Consider the following 26,661-nt stretch of genomic DNA (forward strand, 5'->3'; position numbering starts at 1 on the left):
GATGAGAAGCTCATACCGGTAATAAAGCTAAGAGAATGATAGCATGTCAATAAGCCTCAGCTATCTATTTAAAAGTCTTATTTGCTTTTAATATATAATAATGTGGCCACCGTATAATAATCCGGGCCCCACATTTCCCAGCAGCTGGGGAATTGGCTTTGGCCTTGCGTTGCCCTGCAGGACTTGGCTAGGAGCCAGGCCACAAGAAAAGGCAGTGTGGAAGTCAGGTGAGGAGAATTAGTTAAGCTTTTAATTAACTCACCCTTTCCTGTCGTAGGGATGTGTAGAGACTCACATCTTCAGTTATACCTCAAATGCCCAAACTAAGGCATGTTGACGGAAGCAATAAAACTGTTTCCTGAGCTTCAAGTATGAGAGTATAGAGGTATAGTAAGGCTATCTAGCAAGAGCTACTCAGCAGACCCAGGAGTCTGCAAGAATGTGCACGGAGATGGAGAGACATGCGACACCTCAAGGAGCTGGGATTTCTACTCCAGCCATTGCTGCCACCCTTCTCAGGGTGGAAGGCATCCGCATTAGGAAAGTAATAAGACCTTTCAACACATTCCGCAGATACATCTGTACGTAGTTAACCTGGATACAACTGGACACCGTTAATTTATTTATGCCTGTGGACTTGCGCGCTTGGGGGGTCATTAGTCTGGACACGTTCTTTTTTTTTTTTAAGATGTTATTTATTTATTGGACAGAGAGAGACACAACGAGAGAGGGAACACCAGCAGGGGCAGTGGGAGAGGGAGAAGCAGGCTTCCCGCTGAGAAGGGAGCCTGGTGTGGGGCTCGATCCCAGGACCCCGGGATCATGACCTGAGCCGAAAGCAGACGCTTAATGACTGAGCCATCCAGGTGCGCCCCTGGACACGTTCTAAACCTTTTGTTTGTGTTTTATTTTTAAAAAGATTTAATTTATTTATTTGACAGAAAGAGAGAATGAGAGAGCACAAGCAGGGGGAGCAGTAGAGGGAGAGGGAGAAGCAGGTTACCCACTGAGCAGGGAGTCCAATGCTGGGCTCCAGGCAGGGCTCAGCACAAGGCTCCATCCCAGGACCCCGTGATCGTGACCCAAAGGCAGACACTTACCTGACACTTGGCCGCCCAGGCACCACCGTTCTAAACCTTTTAAATCTCCTAATTCTTATGGATCACAGTTTTGGGTCATCATATACCATGAGGCCACTGTCTCTGAAGTCAACTTCTAAATTTTTAATGATGAGAACGTTTACTGTTATCACGTAAGAAGAAGTTCTGAGAGAGAACACCCTAAAGCCAGTTAATCTCATGTGAAAGCAAACCATTATCCACTGCAGGAAAGGGAGGAAGTGACCTATTGCCTCGTGCAGTATCAAGCGTGATCTACAGAGCAGAACTGGTCATTTGAGTCTCAGGCTCTGATAAGTGCAGACCAGCCAGTGGTGTTGGTAACCAAGGTGGAGGAGTCAAGGACATGGGTGGCGGCCAAGGCAGCTGCTTGTGACTTCTGCAGGGGCTTTGGGGACAGAGCTGAGGAGCACCAGTGTGTGCACTCAAGAGACTCTGATCATTTACTGTCTGGGGGCTTTAGTAGACATTGCGTAGGATATAAAAATGACAAGAGTTGACTTACCAGGTGTTATTTTTCAAATACAAATGATAAGAGGTTAAACTGCACCTTAGTAATTTGGGTTTAAACTGTCTGTTCCCACATTATCTAAAGGTAAGCAGCTTCCTCTTTCTTTCCTTCACTTCTTCCATCTTTAGTGTCCCTCCCCGTACATTCTGTTCCTCTAATTCCATCCCTCAAAACTCTTTCTTTTTTCCTTAGCATAGATTTTACCTAAAACCGTTTCTATATTACAGTGGTTATTTAAATTTTTATCATATAGCTAAATTTTAATAGCTAAAAATTTTCCGTGAAAATGTTAAATGGGTGATTTTTTTTGCTTTTAATACTAGCATTTTGATTTTATAATTGAACTTAAAGACTTAGTATATGTAATAAGCACGCCAGTAAACTGCAGAGTTTTAAATTCATCCTGTGAGAGGGACCCAAGGGAAAGAGAGTTAGCAAGCAATGACAGAAAATCTTGGAGTTATTGTGCCCTATGTTTTGAAGCACAGCAGCCAAGGCTTTGTAAAGAGACTTGCATAGAATACTAAAATGTTATAGTCACGATAAGTTTGAGGAGCAATTGAGTCCAAACTTCCTGATTCTAGGAGCAAAGAGATGAAGCGACTTATCTGAGGTCACATAGCAGCCGGCAATATGACTGGTGCTCGGCCGCAGGTAGAAGGAGCTTATAGTTTGTGCCCTTTCTCCAGATGATGACCTTGCAAGAGATCAGGGTAACATAAAAGCAGAGAACTTACTACAAGTATTAGCCACTATATTTGCACCTCAGTCGGACTTAGCTTCAAAGCAGTTCTTCATTTTGCTGACAGGGAGGCTGCACTCTGACAGACCATGGCAAGGAGCTAGCCTATTGTCTTTCAGCGTGACTAGGATGGGACAGCTGTTGCCAGGACCTCTGTCTCTGAGGCTGTCACTTCCCTGTTGCCCTGTCCGGCCCTATTGACCTCTTGGCTGGGAGATAATTCTTAATGACCTTCCTCATCATCCTGACTAGAACCTTGAAGAGTGATGTGAATCACAGTGCAAATGGGTTATGTTGAGGTTGGGCAAGAAGAGGGATGCGTGTGGCTTGGGAGTGGGGTAGGTGAAGTCGGTATACACGGCCCAGGGTCAAAGGATAGGAAGGTCTGAACTACGGGGTAAGGTTGGGGAGACAGCCACTAGGCCTCGCCTTAGTCGTGGAAACAGTTGCTTCTGTTTCAGTCTACACAATTTAAATTCATCCTTAAAGAAGCAGCTGACGTGCTCTGCATGCTGTGTAATGATGTTTTGTCTCTGATTTGTATCAATTTTAGAAAATTAGGGAAATTAGGGATTGACTAGTGTGTACCTCATTCTGTATGTTCCTTTCCAGTTTGTTCACTTACCTGGAGTAGGTAAAGGACATTGGATCTCTGTAGTATGCTGTAATATTTAATAAATGACTGATTTTGAGAAACATTTTGTAAATTTGGGAAGATGAGAAGTTCAAAGAACACCCATCTTATATTTAAATGCTTGAGTTTTATCATTTATTAAACCTTGAAGTTAGCAATTTTTCATTATGTTTGTAATAGGAAAAATGGTAATAATGAAACACTTAAAATATGATGTAATAATATATATAAAGGATAAAAGACCACTCATTGCCTCACTACCCAAAGTCTATTAACGCTTTGGATCTGTTTGTTTCTTCTTCTATCTTTTCTATCTACTCATTTTTTAGAATTGTATATATAGATTTGTATTTTGCTTTTTCACTTAGCTCAAGAATCCAGGCAGCAGACAGGCTCCAGGCCGCAGACAGGCTCCAGGCAGCAGGCAGGCTCCAGGCAGCAGGCAGGCTCCAGGCCTCAGACAGGCTCCAGGCAGCAGACAGGCTCCAGGCAGCAGACAGGCTCCAGGCAGCAGGCAGTGTTCTTTATTACAGCAACATCACACTTTACTGTGAAGTTACGATTTACCTATTTGTTTTCCTTTTATTGGGCCCATAGAAGACTGAGTGTAATATTCGGTATGTAAATGATGTTCTAGTATACTTCTTGATACATATGACCTCTGGGTTTGGATTCTTTTCTTAGCATGGATAAGAGTCATGACTTTACAGAGTCTTGATCTATGTTGTCAAATTACTTTCCAAAAATTTAGCCGTTTACACTTGGAATATCTGAAGTTCTGTATGTCAAGTGTCCCTTGATTCCTCTTGCAGTAAGAGTACCTGCCTTGTTTTGATTTGCCTCACCCAGTGATGTGACTGTGGGAACAGGGGGTGCTACCAAGCAGCAGCATATCTTCCCAGCTCTTAACAATGGATCTAATCAGGACACGTGACTCAAATTGGGCCGATTAGACTTCTTTCCTTGAGTTTTTATATACTAAAGGTTGAGGTATTCTGTCCTCTAGTGATATGACTTGGAGCTTTCTGCTAGCAGGATTCCTGACATAGGACAGAAATTCTGTGATTGGAGAGAAGGACAATACAAAGGGAAGTTGGGATGAGACCCTGTGGGTTGGGTAGAGGTATGATGGGAGATTAAAGGAGGGTGAGAGGAAGAGAGTGAGGAAAGGGGAGGAGGGCAAGGGGAAAGAAGTAGGAGCACAGAGGAGAGAGGAGGCAGTTGAGTTCTCTAATTCATTTATTCCTGGCATCAAAGGCATCCGTGTCCTTTCCAGTTACATGAGCCAATAAATCCTTTTATGTGGTTAAGTCAGTTTGAAGAGGATTTCTGTGGCTTATTTTTAAAGAGTTGTAATATACATTCCCACTTTCCCCCTATAGTTTCAGTTTGTTTTTTATATATTTATCTTTAAAAAATATTTTTCATTGTTAAGTAATCTCTACAGGTGACAAACTCACAACCCCGAGATCAAGAGTTGCACGCTCTGATGACTGAGCCAGTCAGGCGCCCCTCACTAGTTTCAATTTAAATTAAAAATCTATAGTATAAGTTTCCTACTCTACCTTCCACTGATACCAAGTGTTAATCATAATTAGCATCACTATTAATTACAATGCACATCCACGCTTAAACTAAAAATCCTAAGGTGGCTAGCATTTGAACCAAGATTATTGACAACAGGAGTAAATACATTTTAAATTGATTAATGAAGTGTTGAATGAGTATTAAAAGTTCATGGGACATTTATTCTTCACCTTAAATTTAATATGATAGGTTGTAACTTTTTCTTTTCTCTCCATCCCTCTTTAATTATTAGGTAGAAAAATTCCAAGAAAAGATTAATGTTTTGCTGTTATTGAAATCTGGATTTGTTCATGAAAAAGAAAATCTTGTATTTATTTCCTTCAAGAGCATCCAATATATTTCTTCATTTTTTCTAATGCTTGGGTTGTATCTAGGACCATAATTGAGGGTACATTTTGTACATTCCAAGGTATCTTTTTTTTTTTAAGATTTTATTTATTTATTCGACAGAGATAGAGACAGCCAGCGAGAGAGGGAACACAAGCAGGGGGAGTGGGAGAGGAAGAAGCAGGCTCATAGCGGAGGAGCCTGATGTGGGGCTCGATCCCATAACGCCAGGATCACGCCCTGAGCCGAAGGCAGACGCTTAACCGCTGTGCCACCCAGGCTCCCCCATTCCAAGGTATCTTGAGAGGCTCCCAAAGTGGGCTGATTCATATGTGCCATTAATTTGAGCAATTCCTGAAAGTTTTCCACCACAAAGTAGATATGAGAAAGTCTCTAGAGTACAAGAGGGGGAGGGACTTGGTTAAAATAGTTGGATTCTCAAAGACTTTATTTTTTTTTAAGATTTTATTTATTTATTTGACACAGAGAGAGAAGGCTAGCGAGAGAGAGGGAACATGAGCAGGGGGAGTGAGAGAGGAAGAAGCAGGCTCCCAGTGGAGGAGCCCAATGTGGGGCTCGATCCCAGGACTCCGGGATCCATGCCCTGAGCCGAAGGCAGACGCTTGACGACTGAGCCATCCCAGGCGCCCTGGATTCTCAAAGACTTTAAAGTGTTAATTTGCTAATCTCCAAAGGGAACTGCAAAAGGCCGAACATTTTTATTTTTATTTTTTAAAGATTTTATCTATTTATTTGCCAGAGAGAGAGAGAGAGAGCACAAGCAGAGGGAGCAGCAGGCACAGGGAGAAGAAGACTCCCCACTGAGCAGGGAGCCTGGTGCAGGGGTTGATCCCAGGACCCTGGGATCATGACCTGAGCCAAAGGCAGATGCCCAACCAACTGAGCCACCCAGGCACCCGGAGGCTGAACATTTTTAAACCGTGAGACACTTTTTTCATTTAACATTTTATTGGCTATGTGTTTGGTTTTGGGAATATAGCAATAAACAAGATAAGTAGTTTCTTTGTTTTCACAGAATTTGTATTACTTGGAAGTCATTTGCTCTGCTGGAATATGAGTACAAATGAGCACCCATAAAGCATATACCTATATATTTAAAAGCTATTTACATTAAGCTAACACATGCTCTTACCTGGACTGATACATTGGCAAAATGACCTGGAAAACCAAGCTTTCATTTAGAAATTTTTGGATTCTTTGGTGTTTTGTGATGGTGAAGGGAGAGCATGTTCCTGGCTCTCTGCTCCTGGGCCTCTTCCAAACCAAGAAGTTTTGCTTGCATGTTTGTGAACACCACAATGCTTTCATCCAAAGTCTACACCCAGGCAGTGAGGAAACCCAGAGCACCGAGGGTGGTGGGGAGCATGTAGGGTAGAGGTCCCCATACCTGGTTCTAAGGGTAGTACCACTTACTACGTCACCTGTGCAGATCCTTGTCCTGAGGGATGCACTTGGGGAAACTGACTGAGTTCACCATTTTGAAAACAGTGACAACCTTGAGAAGATGGTACCATAGGGTTTTGATTTAAATATAGTTAGTGTTGTCTTTGTGACAAGAGGCAGATTAGAACTTGGAACAGTCACTGTAAAGGATTGGAATGATATTAAATGAATCTGCCTCTTTTCCAGAAGCCAGATTTCAACTATAACATATTTCATCTTAAAGCTGGCAGTAATTGATAGACTTCTGAACACCAAGGACCTACCAGATCACAAGCATTTGGTTCTGTAAGAGGTTGAGGGCTACCATTTAGTCCTTACTCAGTGTTTGAAAATAAGCCCAGGGTGGCTGGGTAGCTCATTCGGTTCAGGGTCTGACTCTTGATTTTGGCTTAGGTTGTAATCTCAGGGTTGTGAGATTGAGCTCTGCGTGGGGCTCCGTGCTGGGTGTGGAGCATGTTTAAGATTCTGTCTCCCTCCCCCTCTCCCTCTCCTTCTGCCCTTTCCCACGCCACCCCCCACCTTTGCCAGTCTATTTCTCCCTCTCAAAAAAAGAAAAGAAAAGAAAAAGCACATATTGTTAGTAAGGTGAAATAATCGCAAGTAGCAGGGAAATAAGAAAATGCACAAAGTTGGCAGAAAGACTATAAAAGCACAGCCATCAGAGGCTATCTGGTATACAGGAATGAACCACCTTACACCCCTCAATCCTTGCTCTGTGGGACTTTACGGTAACTCCATGAGTTTCCATAGATTTAGAGCGAAATTATTTTTGTTTTACTCTTATTAAAAAAAGATAATGTGATACACAAGTTTTTTACATGTTTAAAATGAAAAAAAATGTTTTGAGATAATGGTTCCTTGTTATAAGTAATATTTACCTTTGCAGCATATTTAATAAGGAAATTGACCTATTTATAGTTGCTGAAAACTTCCAGATTAATGGCATTCACTAGCATGAGAATTACCACTTTTAGACTTAAAATCCTGCACAGCATGGCTTATTTTTCATTTTTAAAAAAGATTTATTTATTTATTTTAGGGAGCCTGGGGCGGGGAAGGGCAGAGAGAGAGCGTGAGAGAGAGAGATTAGTAGACTCCCTGCTGAGCATGGAGCCCAATGCAGGGCCCGAGGCTCTATCTCACAACCCCTAGACCATGACCTGAACCAAAGTCAAGAGTTGGGTGCAAGAGTTGGTCGCTTATCTGACTGAGCCACCCAGGTGCCCTGACTTATTTTTCTTTTAAAGGAGGTTGTCCTTCTTCAGCATTCTCCTCCCCATGCTGCATGGAGCCCTAGAAAGTCTTTTGAAGAAAGGGTACAGGAGGGTATACTGAAGGGCATGCTAGGAAGAGCTCAGCTCATCCCCTGATAAGGATTCCTTTGAATACTGGATGGGAGAACCATTCCTGCCCACCAATGAACCATCTCTTTGGGGCTAGAACAGTGTTTGCTGAAGAATACTGATGGAGAGCGCCTGGGTGGTTCAGTCGTTTGGGTGTCTGTCTTCAGCTTGGGTCATGATTCCAGAGTCTGGGATCGAGTCCTGCATCAGGCTCCCCACTCAGCAGGGAGTCTGCTACTCTGCCCCTCTCCTGGGTGGTGCTCTCTCTCTCTCAAATAGATAAATAAAATCTTAAAAAAAAAAAGAATATTAACAGACTGGATCATTGCTGATTGCACCTGACTAAAATTTCCCTTTGTTTTGCTTAGAATATGTTGCAGACGTTTTCTGGAAGCGTTTTGTGATCTGACGTGGACAAAATGTTTATTTGCTGGTAGATTTGTGGATGAGAGGGAAGAACAATGAACATGCAGGTGTTATGTATGTGCCATGAATTTAAGTTGTTGACAGACATCAGCAATGACAATACTGTGCCACAGATTTCTTTATTTTCTGCAGCTGAGGTTCAGAGACGTGAATTATACTTGATGGCACAATATCTCCTCGCAGAAATTGTAAGGAGAATGCCATGCCCTAACAGTGCTTATTTACACAGAACACCCTAGTTCACTGTTTCCCCTCTGGCTTTTCTTAAACAAGCAATTTATTCTCAACAGTTTTAAATTTAAAATCAATATTTCTAATAAAATAGTTTTACACTTTTCATCTTTATGTATGCACATATATTGGAAGAGAATCCAAATGAGTCTAGCAGTAAAGACGAGGCTATCAATAAAAACATTCTAGGGAAGTCTATGAAAATGAAGTATTCCTGTTTATCTGTCAACACAAAAATATATACGGATGGATATATTGTGTATCTTTTATCCCTTAATTGGATATGAAGTAGTAAAATTGGTTTCAGGGAAATTAAGTGAATTAATTTTTGTGATACAAAATTTTAAAAATCTACTAAGGTCTACATTTTGAAATCTAGCTTTCACTCATGTGTCTATTTTCCCTGTTACCCCAACCCGCTTTTATTAGATATTTGTGTACCCTTCTACTGCATTCCCCACCAGAGTGGGACATTTGTGACAGCTGATGAGCCTACATCGACACATCACAATTAGTCAAATTCAATAGTTTACATTAGGATTCACCCTTGGCATTGTACCTTCTCTGAGTCGGGACAAATATATAATGACACGCTTCCACCTTGTATTGTATAGAGTATTTTCACTGCCCTAAAAATTCTCTGTGCTCTGCCTAGTCATCCTGCCCCCTACCCCCAAGCCCCGGTCTATTTACTATCTTTATAGTTTCGCCTCTTCCAGAATGCCATATAGTTGGAATTATACAGTGTGTAGCCTTTCCAGATTGGCTTCTTCCACATGGTAATATGCATTTAAGGTTCCTCCATGTCTTTTCATGGCTTGATAATTCATTTTAGTGATGAATAATACTCCATTGTCTGGAGCACAAAATTAATGGAGAATAATTTAAGTAGTATCTCAATGTAAGCACTCTGATCAATTTAAAGAGTGCTTACAAATTTCTGGGTCCCAAAGTAAATCCTCTGCCCTCTGTTCTACTAAAGTGTACCATCAATGAAGAATACTCAGTACTTACTTTAAAAAAGCAAACTGCCTAAATTATTTTCAAACTACAAAATGAATTTTTTAATTTGACATCCTACTTGTTTCCAAGTTTTGCCGATTATACATAAAGCTGCTATAAACACCTATGTGCAGATTTTTGTGAGGACATTAGTTTCTAAAACTTTTGGGTAAATACCAAGGATCATGATTGCCAGATTGTGTGGTAAGAGTATGTTTCATTTTTTAGAAACTGCCAAAATGTCTTCCAAAATGGCCGTGCATTCCCGCCATCAGTGTATGAGAGTTCCTGTAGCTCCATGTACTTGGCAGCATTTGGTGTTGTCAGTGCTTTGGATTCCAATAGGTATGCAGTGGTGTCTTGTTTGAATTTGCAGTTCCCTGATGGTGCACAATGTAAAGCATCTTTTTGTATTTGGCCATCTGTGTATCTTTTTTGGTGAGGTGTCTGTTCAGGTCTTTGGCCCATTATTTAATTGGGTTGTTTGTTTTCTTATTGAATTTTAAGAATTCTCTGTATTATTTTGCCCAACAGTCCTATACCAGAAGTGTCTTTTGCAAATATTTTCTCCCAGTCTGTGGCTTCTTATTCTCTTGACATACTCTTTTGTAGATCAGAAGTTTTTCATTGTAATGAAGTCCCACTTATCAACTCTTTCTTTCATGGATCATGCCTTGGTGTTGTATCTAAAAAGTTATCACCATATCCAAGGTCATGTATGCTTTCTTCTATGTTATGTTCTAGGAGTTCTATAGTTTTGCACTTTATATTTAGGTCTGTCATCCACTCTGAGTTATTTTTTATGACGGGTTTGAGGTCTGAGTCCAGATTAATCTTTTTGCGTGTGGGTATTCGGTTGTTACAGCACTACTTGTTGGACTATTTTTGCTCCATTTTATTGTCTTTGCTCCTTTGTCAGAGATCATTTGACTATGTTATGTGAGTCTCCATCTTTTTCCAAGCGAATATCTGTGCAGGGTTGGATTTTCTTCAAATACTTCCAAACAATATATTGCTAACAGATTGAATTCAGAAGCAATTATGAGAATCCAGCTGTGTTCTATTAAGCCTATTATTAAGTTCTATTAAAGATATTTGCAAAATATAAAACACTTCTCACTAAATTTTTTATTTTGGAAAACACAGTTATTTTCATAAAAACATGCCATTTGTATTAACATGCAATGAAATTTTTATGTTACTTTAAAATAAATACATATTTAAAAATTTTGCTTCAATTTTAAATATGGTAAGTATCAATATATATAACCCAATAACTTCTTTAGAGTCTGAAGCCCCCTGAAACCAAAATGTTTGAGAGCCATATTCTTGGTATTCTGTTAGTATTGGCCAATTTGAAAGAGTGAGGTCGGAAGGGTCAAAGCCAATTATTCATTAGATTTGTTTTTGTTATGTGCACGATCTATTCTGAGTCAATCCAGTTTCCATTGCCACAAGTGGGAGTTTGTTTGCTTTAGCTAAGTCCATCCACTGAGCTAAACTATTGTGAACATTGTTCAGTCCTCTCCTTTCTATTTTTACCACTTTGTTTCTAGCTAGATGATTCCTGTTCATATCAATGCCTTTTATGCCTTAAATAACCTTGTTTTTATTCACTTACTTGTAAATCACATTGAAATCTACTTTGTCCAAGTCCATTCCTTTTTTTTTTTTAAGATTTTATTTATTTATTGGAGAGAGAGCAAGAGTGAGAGAGAAAGAGCACAGAAGGAGAGGAAGAAGCAGACTCCCTGCTGAGCAGAGAACCTGGTGCTGGGCTCCACCCCAGAACCCTGAGATCATAACCTGAGCTGAAGACAGATGCTGAACTGAGCCACCTAGGTGCCCCTGTTTTGTTTTGTTTTTTAAAGACTTTATTTTAAGTAATCTTTACACCCAATGTGGGGCTCAAACCCACAGTCCTGAGATCAAGAGTTGCATGTTCCATTGACTGAGCCAGCCAGGTGCACCTCCCCCCACCTTTTAAAAGTGAAATTGACATTTCGGGTTTTTGCTTGTTTTTTTGTTTTTTCTTTAAAGATTTTTTATTTTTTAAGTAAAGGCCAAGTCCATTCTGAGGCAGTGCTATGACCATGTGGGGGGTGTATGTTGGGAATGGGGTATGGCTGTGTGTGGTTGCCTAGGGCCTTCTGTGGAGTCTTATAAGTGGCAGTGGGGTATAGATGAGAATAAATCATGGTTATCAACGAGAACAAGACAAACAATAGCATGATCCATTGAGCATCTTCATGTCCAATCTCTGTGGATTTTTGTATCTAGGCAAACTTAAAGTTTGAAGATAAAGAATTTGTGTATATATTTCTGTAGATTTGGGATAAGTTGCTGTCTAGGGAATAGATGTTTTTCATACTTCCTTTTAGAGATGCACGCATGTTTTGGTGTTAGCCTAAGTATTTGGCCAAAATTTTTGTCTTCGGTTCAGAGGCCAAATGCCTACTTCAACTGTCATCCTATATGATTGCAGAACCAGCAATGTGGTCCTATAGGTTACTATCACATTGAATTTGCACAGCAATGCCAAAAACAGGAACAAAGCATAAAATTCAGATTTATTGCTACTATCTGAATATTTTCTTTCAAATGTAGTTATACATTCTACATGTGGTTTGAAATGAAAAATATGTCTGTAGATTTAAGATGTTGACAGTCTATCAACCCATTGAAATATAAATGTAAATGTTATTGCAAGAGTAAAATAGGGCAATATTTAATGATGATTGTGCAAATTGCTAACTTTATATACAAAAATAAGCAGATTTTAAATAATAAATTTATAAGGAAGTAGATTTAAAGTAAATATTAATATTAAGGGAGCTAGATAACATTAGGAAGGCATTATATCCTCTAAGAGTCAGTAAATATTTGTAAAATTTAAATAACATAAGAAGGAATAATGGAGGGGTGCCTGGGTGGCTCAGTGGTTAAATGTCTGTCTCAGCAGGGAGCCTGCTTCTCCCTCTCCTCCCTCTGCCCCTCCCCCCTCATTGCTCTCTGTCTCTCTAAAATAGTTAAAAATCTTTAAAAAATATTTAAAAAAAGAAAGAATAATAGAAATCATATTATGAGGATTAGAATTAGTCTTTGGAGTTGTATCATTATTCAAATATTAATTTAAAAATTTTTCAAATTATTATTATATATATTTTAAAAAACACATTTATTTATTTCTTTATTTGTTTATTTATTTATTTATTTATAGGAGGGGAGGGAGGGGCAGTGGGAGAGAGAGAATTCCAAGCAGGATCCATGCCCTGCGCAGAGCCTGATGTGGGGTTCCATCTCACAACCCTGAGATAATGATCTGAGCAGCAGAAATCAAGAGTCAGATGCTTGACTAACCCACCCAGGCACCTCTCAAATTATTTTTATTTTATAGTTTGTGTGGTTTTGTTGTTGTTGTTGTTTGTTTGCTTTGTGACTTAATTCCATGAGGCCATGAGTCTTTCAGGAACAAGTTCACTTTGGAGGTTCTTCACAGCTTGAGGAATGGATAAAAAGCAATGTTGTTTGCTTTGTTAAAATTCCACAAAGTGGGAAAACAACCTAAATCACGTACAACACCTGTGATAAATCATCTTTGATCTAGGCATAACAAAGAATATACAGAACAAAGGAAGACCATGGTAAGGGAAAATGAGAAACTCCTAAATACCATGTTCCTCTACCAACCTCAGGTGCAAGCATGCCTCTATTTCTTATCACACATGAGTTGTATGGTGAGTACAGGAGAATCTATCAGTTGACAATACTGATAAAATGTTCTTTTACTGTGTCAAATTTTTAAGAATTTATTACTGGTTTTAATGATAAAATTATAGTAAAAATAACTTTTGGGTATAATTCCAAGATTCTGACATCCGAATAGTTCATTTATGATGGTGAACTCAGGTTTGGGTCTTAGTTCTAGCTGACTATTGATTTTGACATTTATTTTTCATTACTCATAATTTGGCACACCTCCACATCTAAGGCTCTAAGCATTACTCCTACAGCACATAGTACATAAAACATAAAGGAAGAGCTCACAATGCTGCTAATAAGGTTGCCATTTTCCTCTGTGTTTTTCTTTGTTGCTGTTTGTTTTATTTTTTCCTTCTCTGTGACATGTTTATTGAACCTTTGCCCATTTTTGGGGGTGTTATCTTTTTCCTTATAGTTTTATAAGAGTTCTTCATAAATTTAGTTTATTCTTGTTTTACTCATTTTATAAAATTTTCTCCACTCTGCTTTTGGTGTCTTTTGATAGACAGAAATTTAAAATTTTATGTATCAAATTTATCAGTATCTTTTTTTTTAAGTTCTTTCCTAGCATGAGGTCATAAAAATATTTTGCAGTATTTTTTCTAAAAATTGTGAAGTTTTGCCCATCACATTTAAATCTCCAATCAATTTAGAATTAATTTTTATATGTATATTTTATGTTAGTTTGAATAACCAATTCTTCCAGTACTATTCATTAAATATAGTTTTAGTGATTTTCAGTGCTATCTCTAGCATAAGTCAAGGTTCCATTTGTGTGAGATTCTGTTTGGAGCTTCTCTGTTCTGTTCCATAGGTCAATTTATCCTTCACAAATGCCACATTTAAAAATTACAGTACGTTTAAATAAATCTTGATTTTTATGAACAAAAAGTGTTTTCCTCTCTTTTCTCCTCCTCCTTCTTCAACAGTGTCTGGCGTATTTGTAAGTTTTGCTTTTCCTTACAAATTTTAAAACTAGGTTTCAATTTGTTTGAAGATTCTGCTGTTTTTGTTTTTTGAAGTATACTTTACATACAATAAAACACGGATCCAAATGTACAATTGAGTGAGTTTTGAAAAGTGCATAACCTTATGTAACACATAGCCAATCAAGATATAGAATATTTCTGTCACCTCAGAAAGTTTCCTTGTGGCCCCTCTCTGTTAATTCCTACCTGCCTGAAGCAACCACTGTTCTGGTTTCTATCATCAGAAGTTAGTTCTGTGTGCTCTTGAATTTTAAATTTGTAAATCCATTTGGTGTGTACTCTTTTGTGCCTGGCTTTTTTGCTCAATATAATGTTTTTGAAACTTGTTCATGCTTTGTGTATATCTGTAGTTAGTTATTTTTTATTGCTGGGTAATATTTCACAGTGTGGGTATTCCACAATTTGTTAACCCATTGTACTGTTGATGGTCATTTGGGCTGTTTTCAATTTTTGGATATTATGGATAAAGCTGCTATAAATACTCACATACAAGTCACTTAGATTTCTCTCGGTAAGTACCTAAAAGTGGAATTGAAGGGTAATATGATAAGGATATGTTTAAATAGATAAGAAACTGCTAAATTATTTTTCAAAGTGGCTGTACCATTTTACATCGCCATTAGCAATGCATGAGAGTTCCGGTTGCTCCACATCTCTGCTCGAGGCTTAAGGGTGTCAAGTTTTTAAATATTAGCCATTTTAGTGACTATCAAGAAATATTTCTTTTTTTAAATTTTCGTTATTCTGATGACTAGTAATGTTGAGCAGCTTTCCATATGCTTATTGTCCATTCATAAATGTTCTTTTCTGAAGTGTTTGTTCAAGCCTTTTGCCTGTCTGATAAACTGGAATGTGTATCTTGTTATTCCTGAATTATATGAATTCTTTCTATATTCTGCATGTAAGACCTGTGTCATACAATTGCATTGTGGATAATTTTTCCCAAACTGTGGTTTGAATTTATTTTCAGAGTAGTGTTTATTAGCAATTGAGGGTGGGCTCATTTTTTTTTTTAAGATTTTATTTATTTGAGAGAGAGAGAGCACAAGCAGGGAGAGCATCAGGCAGAGAGAGAAGAACGCTCTCCACTGAGCAAAGAGCCCCATGTGGGACTCAATCCCAGGACCCTGGGATCGTGACCTTAGCCAAAGGTAGACACTTAACCAACTGAGCCATCCAGGCATCCCTAGAACTTTATTTTTAAAATTTTATTATTATTATTTTTAGAGATAGAGCATATGCCTACATGAACAGGGGGCTGAGAGGGGCAAAGGGAGAGGAAGAGATTCCCAAGCAGACTCCACATTGAGCATGGAGCCTGACTCAGGGCTCAATCCCACGACCCTGAGATCATGACCTGAGCTGAAATCAAGAGCTGGATGCTTAACCAATTGAGCCACCCAGATGCCCCTTTCCTTCAGCAGTTTAAAAATGTCACTTGTCTTCGGGCTTCCATTATTTCTGATGCAAAGTCTTCCTTTATTTGTGTTGTATATTATGGATCTTTTTTCCTCTGAGTATTTTAAGATTTACTGTTTAACTTTGGTTGTCAGCAGTTTGACTTTGATGTACCCAGTTTTTTCCCCTTTTGAATTTATTTTGTTTGGAGTTTACTGAGCTTGTTGGATCTCTAAGCTAATGTTTTCCAACACATTTGGAAAATTTTAGCCATTATTTTAAAAAATATATATATTTTTGCCTTGTCTCTCCTTTCTACATAGGACTCTAGTGACACTACACAAGTTAGACCATTTTATATTATCCTACAGGTAACTGAATATCCATTAATTTTTTTCAATCATTTTTTTCTCTGTTCTGTTGGATAATTCCTTTTGATTTGCCTTCAAATTCACTATAACTTTCTTCTGCAGTCTCCAATATATTGCTAAGTCTATCCAGTAGTTTATAAATATGTAGCAGCATAATTTTCAGTGACTTCCCTTCAGCTTTTTAAAAATAGTTTCTATTTCTCTGCTGAGATTGCTCATACGTTTACTTATTATGATCATCTTTCCTTTAAGCCCATGAACAAATCTGTAATATCTGATTTTTAAAGTCCTTATGTGCTGATACTAACACCTGGATCATCTCAGGTCTGTGTCTATTGCTTGCTGTTTTCTTGGTTACGGGTCATGGTTTCTTAATTTTTCATGTCTAATAATTTACTATTTTATGCTGGACGATGGTTTGATACATTTTAGAGAGACTGGATTTTTTCTTCTTTTGAAAGCTCTTGAGTGATATGCTGTAAAACACAATAAATTACTGGCAGATCCCTTTGGTCATGATAATTCTGCTGTGACAAATATGGTACTTATTTGTGAAAATCACAAAAATTTCTCATATATACATTTATACACACATACCTATTTTCATGAAGTTGAAACATCTCCCATCACTTGAAATATTTTACTAATCATTAAATTATTTCCTTTGATTATTATTAATTTCTTTGTAAGTATATTGTATTTCCTTAATCACATTGTGAGCCTCGGGGATAGATCTTTATTTTGTATTTCTTTGTAGTCATGCCATTTGACACACAGCTGGCGTTCAATAAAAGTTATTGTTCTTAAGGACAAGAAGAATGTCTTGCTGTGATCCTTTGGGCTTTGCTCCACATTTCTTCCATAGCTAGTCTTACTCGACTTTTATAGGTAGCAAACATTGAGTTTATTCATTCATTAACTCAAATATTCATTCATGTATTCACTCAACCAATATTTATTAAGAACCTACCATATGCCAGTTCCTGTCCTGGTGCTATGATTACAACCATGATAAGATGAACAATGTTCACACCCTCATAGAACTTGTGAATTAGTGGACGTTGAGAGTTTAGCTAAGCTACTCTATGGTATTGCTGCCTTGGCATCCATTTTGTTTGGCCAACCAGCCTGGACACCTCCTCATGTAAGCACAGGCCCTCAATAACAGAGTCATAGGTAATTGTAAGCTCCGGCTATAGCTTCCCTAGTAGCCCTTAAAATAAACAGTCTTCCCCAGCAGTGCGGGCCTTGCCCTTGCATGCCCCTTATATAAGACAGCCATGGGCTTACAAAGCCCCTTTGGGTTGAATTGACCAATCCAGCCTTAGTCTGGGAATCCCAAAGTATTCCACCCATGGACCCTAATAAAGGTACACACCCCAAGCCCTACCTCTTTCTGACTGCACTCTGCCTCAACTTCCCCCCAGGTGGCCCCTCAAGGCATGCCGTGTAATTCCTCTAGGACCTGTCACTAATACACTTCTCTATTTTAATTTCTCTTGTGGTGTTCTATTGCTCACCATCTGGCACCTTGTGCTCTACCTAACAAATGTTAACAAAGTCATAACAGTGGGGGAAACAAATAATAAGGAAATAAACAAGTAACTGTATAAGATAAAATTAGCACTTTCAAAAAATGTATTTATTTATTTATTTGAGACAGAGAGAGAGAGAGAGAGAGCACAAGCAGGGAGAAGGGTCAGAGGGAGAAGCAGACTCTCTGCAGGGGGCCGGACTCATGTGGGGCTCGATTCCAGGACCCTGAGACCATGACCTGAGCTAAAGGCAGACACTTCACTGACTAAGCCACCAAAGCGCCCCAATAAAATTAGTATTCTATGAAGGAAAAATAAAGCAGGGGAAAGGGATAAAGAATAAAAGAAGTAGTTATTGTGATAATGATGCATGTGTGTTTTTAAAAATAGGATTTTGAGAAAAGGCCTATCTGAATAGGTGATATTTGAGCACAGACTTCAAGCAAAGCAGTTAAGTGAGTGTCTATACACAGAATAAGAGGCTGATTATTAGATGTGACTTCAGATGCATTGGGAAGGCTGCATTCTCCATTAAGCTTCTGAAGTCCAGCTGTCTGAACTTTGCAGCTTTATCTTAAGACTCTATTGCCTTAAAATGCAAATCCCTCTGGGAGAGTATCTATTTAAACTTTTACCTGTCAAATATTTCTGTGTGAATGAATTTCAGAATTTTGCTGACGAAGTGAAAATAATAGTTCAAGAACATAAGGAGTCAGTGTAGTATAATTATTAAGAGCATGAATTGCCTGGGTTTCAAATCCTGGCTCTGCTACTTACTGGCTGTGTGTGTGGCCTTCATCAGGTTACTTAATCTCCTAATGCCTCAGTTACTTCAGTTGTAAAATGGGGATAATAATAATATCTGTCCTAGTATGGTTGCTATGATGATGGTATGCTGTAGCATTTTCAATTTTCCTGGTTCCTCCTCTTTGGAGAATTACCCATCTCTGTTCCATTGTCAGACATGGCCAAGTCACTTTTTTTTTCGGCCTTTGAAATATGAGCTTAAGTGATGTATATAAGCTATAAGCAAAAACTTTAAGATCCATCATGTATTTTCACCATTCTTTCTCTCCCCTCTGCCGTGAGAATGATGTCTCATAGGGGTTTCTTCAGCCTGCATCCTGGAGTAAAGAGGGCATGAAGCAGAGCCATGGTCAAAGTCAACATATAATGAGATATACATGTTGTTATGAGCCACTGAGATCTGGGGTCATTATGTAGTGCTGCATCTTTTAACTCTCATCTTATGGATATAAATGAATGATTATTTCTAACATGCTTGTAACAGTGTCTGGCACATAGTATACATTAAATAAATAAATATAACCTTGAAAGAATATAGCTGTTGCAGAGAAACCATAATAAAATCACAAGGCTGGGGCTCCAAAACCAAACTTCTTGACTACTTCTTGATTCTGCCATAATTTTGTGTTAAAGATATAAAACATCGGGTAATGTGTCCTTTCTTTGCACTCTGAACCAGATATTAGAAATAAGATGTTGGAGTTGGATATTAGAAATAAGATGTTGGAATTGACTAATTTGTTAATGTTCTGCATTATGATTGTTTCCAAAGTGTTTCTATGGAGTCTTCACTCCACACTCCTATGTATACTTCTTAAGAGTAGAGATTATATGGCTTATTAAAAAATTTATACACAATGCCTATTACAGTGTTCTCACAAAACAATCTCCTTAATGTTTTTCAACCAACTGAATAACCATAAGAAAAATTAACTTGTTAATCTAGATGGTTCGAAAAAAAGAGAGTTTCTATTCATCCTGTACGTGTTGTAAGACTGACCATGATTTTCCTAATCCCATTCTATTTGCTTTGTTAGCCAAGTTATTGTACTAAATTCTGAAGCTTATATTTCTCCTTATATTTTTGGTTGGAAATGTAATTATTCCAAGCTTTTTTACTTAAATTGCTTCTGGTGGATTAACTGGGTAAAGGAAGAATGAAGACTATTCTTTTTTCTCATTTATGTCTACTAAAAAGGTCACAGGTTTAAGAATATATTAGCAGTCAATCATAGCAATAATACTTTTTTAAAAGAGGAGGTTAATCTAAATTGAATAAACTGTGATTAAAAATGATGTCAAGATTTGAGCAATTTCCTACTTGAATCATTGAACAATATTAAAAATGTCTATGCTGTTAAAAATACTCTGCAGAAAGTCTGGAAATGGAAGAGCAATTGGAGTATACATTCATAATAAAAATTTAGTGTATGGAAGGAACTTTATTGCAAATTTGTAATAATTTATATTGTATATTATCCTTTATAAAAGGATATGCTTTGTAACAATATAAATACAAAAGGGTATCCTTTATAAAAGTATGAAAAGTTATCTCTTAAAAGTTATCTCTAAATAGTTATTTAATTACAACCAAAGGTACTTAGTCATCGAAGCTAACAGGGAAGAATTTAAATCACTAGGCAATGAAATATCAAGAAAAAAATTTTAAAAAGTAGTGCATGCATTTGAAAAAACTCTTTTTGCTTGGGGACTGGAATGCATGAATCTTTATTTTAAATCTTACTACTTAAAAGTTATTCTTTATTATATAGATAACTTTGGAAAATGTAATATATACCTGTGTTCCCACCACTTACCTTTATCAAATCTTTATATTATCCTGTGTTTACTTCAGTCACTTCATTTTTCAAGAAATACGTTACAGACATAATTGCTATCTCCGTTTCCCTCTCTGATTCCGTTTTCCTCCTTCCCTCCCTGAGGAAGCGCCTCCTGACGCCACCAGCTGACTCGGGTAGAGAGAGACTGGGGCTGGGGCTGTTGCAGCCAAACTATCAATGTCCAACCATCCAGTCGGGCAAAGACCAAACTGAAATCTTTCCCTCTCGAGTGGTGCACACTGTCACGAATGTTTCAGACAGCTTTAAACCTCCTGAAGAAAAAAATCTGATGCCTTAACTCTTCCATTTCAACAGATCTAAAGAAAGTAATAGGGACTAAAAGGTTGATGGGTGAAGTGATGAGAGAAGCTGCCCTATCGTTTGCCGAGGCCACATTCACAGCTAGGGGTTCTGCACTACAGTTACCCACAATGTACAGAAAGCCCAAGTGAAGTTTCCAGAGAGGAAAGATAATGTAGCCAGTGTGACTCTGCCAGTAATTTGAACATTACCCAAAGGAACGAACCAACAGGTGTGAACCGACTGCTGTAGCCAGAAGAATTAAGCCAGAGCAGTGGAAGTACGGGTGGGAGTAGCTTTACCGCAGCCTTTGCTGTTAAGATGACCGACAGGTGTGTAATTGCCACAGAACGTGCCATCATTCCCCAGATTGAAAGTACCCTTTCTCCTATCATCACAGAGCTGGATGAGAGAGAGTGAGAAGAGTTCTACAGGTTAAGGAAAATTCAGGAGAAGAAAAAGACTCTCAAGGAAAAACTGGAGAAGGACTTGGAGCAACGGAGGGAGGGCAGCTGGGGAGGTGATAGAGCCTGCTGCTCTTTGGCCGAAGAGAAGAACGAGGATCTTCTGTTTGAACAATCTTTCCTGCTCTGGCTCTTTCAGGAGCCCTAACACAGCACCATTTCAATTCACAGTATGTAGGTCCTGTATGTGTGGCTATTTACTTTTTGGTCTAAGAATTCCACGGGTTGCAAAATTTCCCTGGATGTTCGGTTATGGGAAGACCTTTGCAGAATCACAATTCAGTCACCATTTATTGCCTGAGATTAGTAGGCCGGGCCCCAGGACTTGTAGGGTTTATTCATGTATTTTTAATATTTTTGTACAAAATTATGTTTTTGGAGATTTGTCCATGTTGATACTCACAGTCCTAGTTCATTCATTAACTGTTGTATATGGTTTCCATTGTATGAATGCCACAGTATATCTGTTCTCATAATAACCAATATTTCCAGTTTTTCATTACTATAAACGAAGATGCAATAAAAATTCTGTTTGTTTTGTTATGCATATGTGAGACAGTTTCTTTAGAGTATGTGCTCAGATTCGTAGTGTATAAGTATCTTTGACTTCACTAGATAGTGTCCACTTGCTCTCTAAAGTGTTTGTTCTACTTCTCCACATTCTCACCAATACTTGGAGTTATTGGACTTTTTTTTTTTTGCCAAATTGAATGCATATAAGATGTATCTTGTTATTTTATAATCTGTTTTCCTGATTAACTGTAAGTTTGATTATATTCTCATATTTTTCTAGACTCTTTGGAATTCTTAGGCTATGAACTGTCTATTCTTTGGCCATTTTTATATTGTGTTGCTTTTTCTATTTATTTGTGTACTTTATTACATCCTAAATATTAGTATTTTATTGGTTATATGTATTGCAAAGTATTTTAATACTTATTTTATTAATGCAATGTGTTTGGAACGTGGGGAGCGATCTGTATCAAAATGTGAACTTTTACCTTGTTGAGAAATTATCTTATCACTTACATAGCACTTACTATGGGTCAAGTATTTTTATTTAAGCATTTTACAAATATGAACTCATTTTAATCTTGATGACACCCATGAAACAGGTGCTATCGGTATCCTATATTCTTTTTTATTGTTACTTTCACAAACAGCAGCTTTATTGAGATATAATTCACATACCATAAAACATGTACAATTCAGTGGTTTTAGTATATTCACAGAGGTGTGCAATCATTACCACAAAGTGATCTCAGAACAAAGAAGCCCCACATCGATTAGGAGTCACTCTCTATTTCCACTTCAGTCCCAGTCCCAGGCAACCACTAGTATACTTTCTGCTTCTGTATTTTTGCCTATTCTGGGCATTTCCTATGAACAGACTCATTCAATGCGTGGCATTTTGTGTCTGGCTCCTTTACTTAGCATAATGTTTTCAAAGTTCATTCATGTTGTAAAATGTATCAGCATCTCATTCGTTGTTATTGCTGAATAATATCCACTGTATGATATACCACATTTTGTTACCCATTCATCAGTTTATGCACATTTGGGTTGTGGTGCTTTTTGGCGATTACAGATGGTGCTACTGCAAACGTTCATGTACAAGTTCTTGTTTGGACATTTGTTTTCAATTCTTTTGGGGTGAAATCTCTGGGTCATAAATCAACTCGAGGTTTAACTTTTTGAGGAATGGCCAAACTGTTTTCCAAAGCAACTGCACCTTTTATATTTCCACCAGCAATGTACGAGTTTTCCAATTTTTCCTCATTCTTCCAACACTTGTCCATCCTTACAGCCATACAAATGGGTGTAAAGTGTGGTTTTGATTTGCATTTGCCTAATGATTAATGAATGATATTGAACATCATTATATGTACTATTGGCTATTTGTATATCTTCTTTGGAGAAATATCTATTCAAATAATTTGCCCATTTTTAATTGGATTGTCTTTTTGATGTTGAGTTGCAAGTCATTTATACGTCAATAATCTTTATGCTAAAGATAAGGAAATCAGGTATAGGAAGGTTAAGTAACTTGTCTAAAACCACACAGCTAGGATATGAAAGCAAGTAGTCTGGGTCTGGATAGAGTCCATGCTATTAACTTTTATGCTGTCCTGTCTCATAGCATTGTTCAACTTGTGTTTTAGTGTAATGAAATTATAATATTATTTATAAGAAATAGGATCAGACTAAAATTTAGGACTTGGGTACCTTAACATTTATTGCTCAAGAAATATTTTTATATAATAAAGGAAATAAAAACATTTGCTCATATTCTATCACATGAGTTCTTGACCTATATTAGTATAACCTGTAATCAAACTCAAATTTTGATTCTCAGAAAACTGATACAAATTCTTAATCTCTTTGGAAGTAGGAACAGTATCTTACATGTTTTACATATTTAACACATTGGTTGGCATAAAAGATGCTCAATCAATCAGTTTAAATATCTGAAGACTATCAAATGTATTGGATTTATGTAAAATTATATATAGACATGTTAAACATTATCCTAAGCCAACAAATGTTTTCAATTTGTATTTTGAAGGGACATATTATATATGATCATTATATTTCTTCAAAGACAACTTCAAAAAATAAGTTTGAAGTATACTTAAAGTTGACTTGCAAAATTGTCCAACAGTATAAATTTTGAAAATCTCTTCTATTAATGTCAATATCTAATGAAAACTAGAGAAAAAAATCCAACTCACTGCATCACTAAATTGTCTGCCAAATTGAACTAACCCCATTTCATTCTTAAATACTTAATAAGTTTGTATATTCAACATTTGTAGTACATAAATGTGCCCAAAGACATGGCAGTGCTTTCAGAATCAAGGGCATTATGAATTCCTTATAATTATCAGCTACTTAGAAATTTGTCAGGATTTTTGCCTCGAAGTCCTAGTGGCTACTGTATTCCATGGCAGAAGAGTTGGCTGGGCAATGTTGGGTTCATAGTGATTGTTGCTGACTTGATTTTGCTATTTCTATTCATGAGTAAGTGACTTTCTGGTAAGAAGTTAGACAGTTCAGGTTTCTATTTCTCTTAGGGAATGAGACTGTTTTTCTCCAATTGTTACTTAATAAGGAATTCTAGGTTCTAAACTTTAGTCCAAAATATGTGCATTTAATAATGCATATACTTTCTGATGAATCATGAATATGTAATTATAATTTCTTCTTCTTGATACTAGTGTGCTTTACGTTAACATAATTGATTTCCTTTTCCTATATTCAAGATTACTGTCCCTAAATTTTGATTTGACTATGTTCCATCCTGGCCTTTCTTTTTTAACTACCATCCATATTCTGTTGACTTTCAATTTGTTATCTCCACCCTGGCCTCCTCTTTGAGTTCTGCACTTTGATCTCCGCCTCTTTGACTTCTCCTGTAGGAGGTTTAATAAGCATCTCAAACTTGTGCCTAAAATAGAGCTCTTGATTTCACCTTCAAACACTGATCTTCCTCTGGCCTTTCTCATCTTAGTAAAGGTACTACCAATCATCACTTTGCTCAAGGAAAAGCTCTAGGATCCATTTTGACTTTTCCCTTTTTTCTCACCATGTCAACTAGTCTCATGAGCAAATTTTCCAGATTGTATCTTAAAAATATGTTTTAAACCATTTGCTTTTGTCCATCTTCATTGACACCCTCATATTCTTAGTGATGCTCATTTATCGCTTGCCTGGATTACTGCAGTAATTCTAGCAAGTCTCCAAGGTACCACCTTTGCCCTCTTATAATCCCTTCCCTACTCAACAGCCAAAGTTGTCTTTTAACACTTTCAAAAATACATCTCTTCCATGTTTAAAAGTTTTGAATGGCTTCCCATTGGTATTTATAATAGAATCTGAACTCTTTACCCTGGTCTAAGGGTATTTATATAATCTGGTACCTGCCTATTTAACTTCATCTGGTGCCACTGTGTCCCACTCATTCTAGTGCAATCACACCATTCTCATTTGTGTCCCGCAAACATGCCAGCGCTGTCTTGTCTCAGAGCCTTTGCATTGCTGTTCTCTCTGCTGCTTCTTTTGGCCTTTAGTTCTGCCATATTCTTCTCATCCTGCAGGTCTCAGTTCAAATGTTACTTCCTCTTTTATTTCCTTCAAGTTTTTATGACAACATGTCTTGTTTATTTACTCACTTGTTAGGACATCGTTTGTGTTCTCCATCCTGAATGTTGGCTCCTTGGATGTAGCCTCGCTGTCTTGTCCACCATAATCTACAGTATTACTCGGTGCTTGTTGCTTCAAGAATGACAGTTCGGGACATGCAGTTTAAAAGCTAGAATAAACCTACAGCTCCTTGACAACTAGCAAAGGCGAATAATTGCAATGAGAACCTTGATCTTGAATGCATCACGTCACCTTAAAAAGAAATTACAGTTTTCTACAATGTTTTAAGTGGACAAAATGAAAACCTAATTTCTTTTAACTCTAATGGCTTCCTTCTCCCTTCCCCCTTCTTTTAACCTGGATCGACCCTAAGTATCTTCTTGAGCGGTCTATTTAGAATCAGAAGATCTTACAGCTGGAAAGAATGGAAAGTATATTGTAGTTCATTTTACTGATTAAGAAATAGAGGTTCAAAAAATAAGGGATTTTTTTCCCTCAAGGACATAGAAGGAAAGGTACAGAACTTGTTTTGTCTTTATCATATATTCTTTTTATTACGCCAATAATACATGTTCATTGGAAAATACAGAAAATTTTAAAAATTAAATTTATATCACCTGAAATTCTATCTTTTGGAAATAACAACTGTTAATGTTTTATGGTGTATCTTTCAGGAATTGCTTTTATGCATATTTGGTAATATAAATAAACCATGCAAATTTCAGGAATTGCTCTTATATATATTCACTAGTATAAATAAGCAATACCAGCTTACATGCATATATGTATATCTATCTACCTATCCATCTATCAAATCTATCATAAATGTATCTATGTATCTATCCATTCGTTCTAAATAAACATGTCTTCTTCCTTCACTTAACAGTATTGTAATAGCCTTCTTTTCTGCCATTAAATTTACAGCCAAATCCAAGGGTGGTATTAAAAGATTTAATGATAGGTATTCCATGGGCACCAAGCAATGAAAGGAGACTGTATCCAGGAAGTTTATTGCTGTGAAGGCATCAGTCCTTCAATTGCTAGAGCAGGGCAGGGCTGTGGTCATCCTAAAGGAGGGACTAGGAGAGGGTCCAGGCCCTGGATAGAACTGCAGCCAAAGGCTACAGAAACATTTCAGTATTTTAATGCCTAGTTTATATTTTGGGGCAGGAAAGCCAAATTCAATTCTAAAGTCATCATTTTTAGTTACTGTATTTTGTTCCATGGTGTAGTAAGGTAGAATTATGCCTCTCATCCATCCCCACCCCTGCCCACTGTCCCCTGCAATGTCTTACCCTAATCCCAGGGACTCGTGACTAATGAGGAGGTACTACTCCGTGATTGTATTACGTTATGTGGCACAGTTGACCTAAAGTTGGGGAAATTATGTGGCTGAGCCTAATCTAATCACTCAAGCCCTTAAAAGCAGAGAATTTTCCTGGCTGTCACAAGGAAAATTAGAGTATCCTGAAGCCTGAGAGGAGTCCATGCACTATTGCTACCTCTAAGAATGAGGCAGCTCTAGGAAGGAAGGCTGGTTGCCTCAATGGGTGAGGGTGGCCCTTGGCTGGTAGCCAGCAAGGAAACAGGGACCTCAGTCCTACAGCCGCAAAGAATTGAATTCTGCCAACAACCTAACTGAAGGTGGAAGCAGCTTCTATCCCAG

At 37.7% G+C, this 26,661-nt stretch overlaps 1 pseudogene; it reads left to right on the plus strand.

The window, feature by feature from the left end:
- The first annotated feature begins 451 nt into the window (after nucleotides 1-451).
- On the plus strand, nucleotides 452-21,000 carry LOC113255436 (V-type proton ATPase subunit D-like; annotated as a pseudogene).
- The last annotated feature ends 5,661 nt before the right edge of the window (nucleotides 21,001-26,661 follow it).

This window comes from Ursus arctos, unplaced genomic scaffold (genome assembly GCF_023065955.2).
Source record: "Ursus arctos isolate Adak ecotype North America unplaced genomic scaffold, UrsArc2.0 scaffold_11, whole genome shotgun sequence".
Taxonomy (NCBI): domain Eukaryota; kingdom Metazoa; phylum Chordata; class Mammalia; order Carnivora; family Ursidae; genus Ursus; species Ursus arctos.